At 34.5% G+C, this 4661-nt stretch overlaps 1 protein-coding gene and 1 long non-coding RNA gene across 3 annotated transcripts in view; both read right to left on the bottom strand.

Annotated features, from left to right (window-relative positions):
* Positions 1-4661, bottom strand: part of LOC107834646 (gastrula zinc finger protein XlCGF8.2DB-like) — a 31497-nt gene that overhangs the window by 2108 nt on the left and 24728 nt on the right. The gene's annotated exons all lie outside the window — the stretch shown is intronic.
* LOC103130990 (uncharacterized) lies at positions 90-4661 on the bottom strand. Its single transcript, XR_475306.1, has 2 exons — positions 4619-4661; positions 90-227 (listed from the first exon to the last, which is right to left on the bottom strand). It is a non-coding gene; the product is annotated as an uncharacterized LOC103130990 (long non-coding RNA).

Genomic DNA, 4661 nt, shown 5'->3' with positions numbered 1-4661 from the left:
CTCTTGCTCCCGTTTCATCTGCAGAGGTTCTGGTTCCTCTTGTTCCCGTTTAATCTGCAGAGGTTCTGGTTCCTCTTGTTCCCGTTTAATCTGCAGAGGTTCTGGTTCCTCTTGCTCGTGTTTCATCTGCAGAGGTTCTGGATCCTCCTGATGTAAAGTGGAGTTTTCCAGGTTGCTGGGCTCATTCAGAACCTCCTCCTCTTTACACAAGCAGCTTGTTGGGAGATCTGGACAAAAAGACAAAATAAAAGCTTCAAAATGTGAGTCAATGAACCCTTCACTTTTATTAAAAAAAAAACTAAAATAAAAATAGTCTTCAGTGAACATGTGCATGTCCATAAAAAAATAAAATCTCTGCCATAGTTTGTTTTCGGAGCAATTTTTATTTACCTTATTTGGATTTTAATTGCACATGTATTGTAAAATCCAAAATTTTTATCTTTAAGACAAACATCTTTGTCTTAAAGATTTTTAAGACAATCTTTTAAGAATAGTTTGAATGGCAGGTATAACAGCAGGTAAATAATGCTGAAACTAAAAACAACTCTGTCTCAACTGTTTGCTGAAAGAACATGAAAGACGGCAAGAAATATTTCAGCAGAGAGCATCCATCGTCTTTATTCATCAGTTTGAGATTCTGAGTTCATGAAGGTGTTACTGTGTTCCTATGGCAACCAATAACATCTATTGGAAGTTATTTGCTGCGCAATAATTATTCTTAACCAAAATAAAATACAACACCTATAGCGTGCTACGAGGTTTTGCTCTATTCACAAATTGTTGAGTAGGTGATTCTATGAATCTAATTGATTGTTTTAGAGTCAAAGGAAAATTTCCACCTTAATAGATTAAATTATTTCCATCTTATTTTTTCCTATACAACTCTACCAACAAAAAGTCTCTCACAATAGAATATACATGGCATCATAAAAACAAAAATATGAAATTTTGCTAGTATCTGTTTAACTATTTTTCTGTTCTTAATTCATTTGTTTATTGACTTTTGCCCAATTAAATTTCTCATACATTGCAAATTGTAGTTTTATTATAGTTGATCATACTTTTCATGTCTCATTTCTTTTGTTCATCCTGTTATTGATGGAGTTATATAGATATTATTTATAATGTATGAAAGTATTGTTTGCTATTTAATTAGCTGTACATGCTTAAGAAAATTAAAAAAAAGATGTAGTTTGATAAGAATTTATATTTTATCTTTTACTGGAAAAAAATGCCAGTAATTTATCTAACTGGCATGTTTTACTATTAATTTCGTAATGTCGAAATTAACAGTAAATAATAAAGACGTCGTGGTATTCTGACTTAGTAATTATATTAGTTGTGTTACCACCCCACGCCACAAGAGGCATTAGCAGGCTTGAAAAGATGTGACTAAGGAGCAGATTTAGAAGTACACTGAAAACTACAGAATTTGTTAAAAACTGAGTTGCGNTCCTCCTGATGTAAAGTGGAGTTTTCCGGGTTGCTGGGCTCATTCAGAACCTCCTCCTCTTTAGACAAGCTGCATTGTGTGAGATCTGGACAAAAAGAAAACAAAAGCTTCAAAATGTGAATCAATGAACCCTTCACTTTCATTAACAAAAGCTAAAATAAAAACAGTCTTCAGCAAACATGTGCGAGTCCATAAAATAATAAAATCTCTGCCATAGTTCGTCTTTTGGAGCAGAAACATTTGGTTTAAATATTTACTATTTTACTACAAGTTACTGTGTGTCATAATATATAATAATCACCATTATATTCTGTGATAATCTATATTTCTGTAATATTCATAATAATTGTCCTTCCCTCTTTTTTGTTTCTGTTTGTTAAAACGGTGGAGTACTCCCTAAATAATCCAGAAATTGATTATTTTAGTTTATTAGCAATATCAGAAATTGTGGAGTACGCACTATTCAGATCAATATTATACAGCCCAGAAATGGAATCAGAATAACTACGAACTTGGAATCCAGAAATACTTAACAGGAACAGTCATGGCTTAGTTTATATTACTTTTAACCCAGAAAAGGAATTAGATCAGTCTCTCTTTAGCTTATTTTATCAGAAACTGTAGAGTACTCAGTATTTAGAAATGGAATTGGATACTCAGCAACGCTGAATAGGAGCACTTAGTTTACATGCCTTAGAACATTAGATTAGTTTCCTTTCCTCTTTTTTCCCCTTGGTATGTTATGTTGTTTGCATTTCCTTTTAGCTCATGTAAAGCACTTTGAATTGCCTTGTTGCTGAAAATGTGCTATATAAATAAAATTACCTCAGCTCATAAATATTATAGTATAACTTAGTGCATCTTATAACATTCACCAGGAAAGTTTATACAGGTGGTAAAGACTATTATCTATATGCAATTCTTTCACTCTCTCAAAAGAAAGATAACTCTCAAATCTTCCGTTTTTGTTTTGAAGGTTTCAGAAAGACCCAATGTGAGGAAAAAGAGGGAGATATTTTTAAAGAGAGACGGATTCACCTCACATCGGACTCAAACTCAGCTGCTGAATCATTCTGAAGCAAGAATGTGTGTTTTATTGTTTTTTGTTTTCATATTTCCAGCCGATGAATTGTATTGCAGCAATACAATTCAAAAATACTTCATAAAATTCTTAGTAAATATAGCTTTGATAGCCGTTTGAATAAAGTTTCTAGTAAAAAAAAAGAAAAAAAAAGAAGTGTATTATAATCGATTAAATGCGCCGATACTTTATTGTGCCTGCCAAACATACAACACTGAGTGGAGAGGACGACCGCTCCAAGATGGCCGCCCTAAATCTCATCAGCTACAATAGGCAAGAGCGGTCCATGTATGAGGTTCCATTTTTGTCAAAAATTAGTAGAAGTCATAAGTGTAGATGTCGATCTATGTTGCATAGGTCTATGTTGCATACGAGTTTGCTGCACATGTAGTTCATTTCGTTGGTCCGCGTTGCTATTGCCTGTTCTCGTCGCCATTAAAAGTCTTGAAGTAGGTCATGTGTGATCAAAGAGTTTATTAAATATTACAAAAATGTTGGTCTTTCAATACCAGTGGTTTCAAAATACTTAGATTTCTACCTCGTAGTGTCTTCAGGCATTAGTCAGGGCAGCTAACGAGGTTGACGGGTGCTATGCGCAGCCTTCCGTTTTTATTTTCTTTTTAAATCTGTGATATCTTCACCTTTAGGAAGGAGTTTCACTTTCAGAAAGTATTTCAACTTCTCATTTACTTCAACGCAACTCAGTTTTTAACAAATTCTGTAGTTTTTGGTGTACCTCTAAATCTGCTCCTTACTCGCATCTTCTTGGGCCTGCTACTGCCTCTAGTGGCGTGGGGTGGTAACACAACTACTATAATTACTAATTCAGAATATCACAAAGTCTATTATTAATTCTGGCATTACTGGAAGAGTAAAGAATAAATCCCCTCACAAAAGAACATACCTTTTCATTTTCCTAAGGAAGTAGAGTTAATTAAATGAAATAAACAAGAACTGAAAGTGGTTCCAGATTTTCTTGATGGCCAACCTGTTGAAACTGTGGCAAAGTTTCAATTCCTTGTGTCATTCCTGGACAGTCAGCTCAACTTTGCTGAAAACACTGGCTATATATTTAAGAACTGTTCTCAAAGACTCAATATTTTAAGAGGTCTAGCTTGAAGTTTTGTAAAACCTTAGCTCGAGGTTGTTCAGTTAAAATGTTAAAACTTAACATTTTAACTCAAGTTTTAACTTTTCATCTCCTCAGTTGGTTTGGTCACATGAGCTGCAGACAAACAATCTTTTAAGAATATTTTGAATGGCAGGTATAACAGCAGGTAAATAATGGTGAAACCAAAAACATCTCTGTCTCAACTGTTTCCTACTAGGCCAGGACCCCTCCACCTCGTTAGCTGCCAAAACTAATGCACAAAGATACTATGAGGTAGAAATCTAAGTATTTTGAAACCACTTTTATTGAAACCACTGATATTGAAAGACCAACATTTTTGTAAAATCTAATAAACCCTTTGATCAGACATGACCTACTTCAAGACTTTTTAATGGCGAAGAGAACAAGCAATAGCAACACGGGCCAAGGACATGAACGACATATGCAACATAAACCTGGAAGTAGTGATGGACTCTGACCTGAACCTTCAGAGCCACATAAAGACAGTCACAAAGTCAGCCTTCTATCACCTGAAGAACATCTCCAGGATTAGAGGACTAATGTCTCAGTGCGATCTAGAGAAAATCATCCATGTGTTTATCTTTAGTTGCACTGATTACTGCAACAGTGTCTTCACAGGTCTGACCAATTAATCAAACAGCTGCAGCTGATCCAGATGCTGCTGTAACTAAAAATTAAAAGGGGTTCAGTTTTTAATTATTTTTTCATTTTTATTTATTTTATTTGACTGTTTATTACTTTGTGTTTTTGTTTTTAATGATGTAAAGCACTTTGAAATGTCTATGCAACACCTACATAGGCATTATCTACATGCAACATAGACCAGCTACATCTACACCTACACATATGACTTTTACTTATTTTTGACACAAATGGAACCTCATATCCATGAGGCGTCTATTCTTTTATTATGTCTATGGGCTCATCAGTAAAACCTGAAGGTGTTTCGTACCTATTCGGTGTAAGACGATCTTCGGTATCCGGGTGAAATCCAG

This window comes from Poecilia formosa, unplaced genomic scaffold (genome assembly GCF_000485575.1).
Source record: "Poecilia formosa unplaced genomic scaffold, Poecilia_formosa-5.1.2 Scaffold705, whole genome shotgun sequence".
Lineage (NCBI taxonomy): Eukaryota > Metazoa > Chordata > Actinopteri > Cyprinodontiformes > Poeciliidae > Poecilia > Poecilia formosa.
The sequence above is the reverse complement of the archived record's forward strand: the minus strand, read 5'-3'. Positions and strand labels throughout refer to the sequence as shown.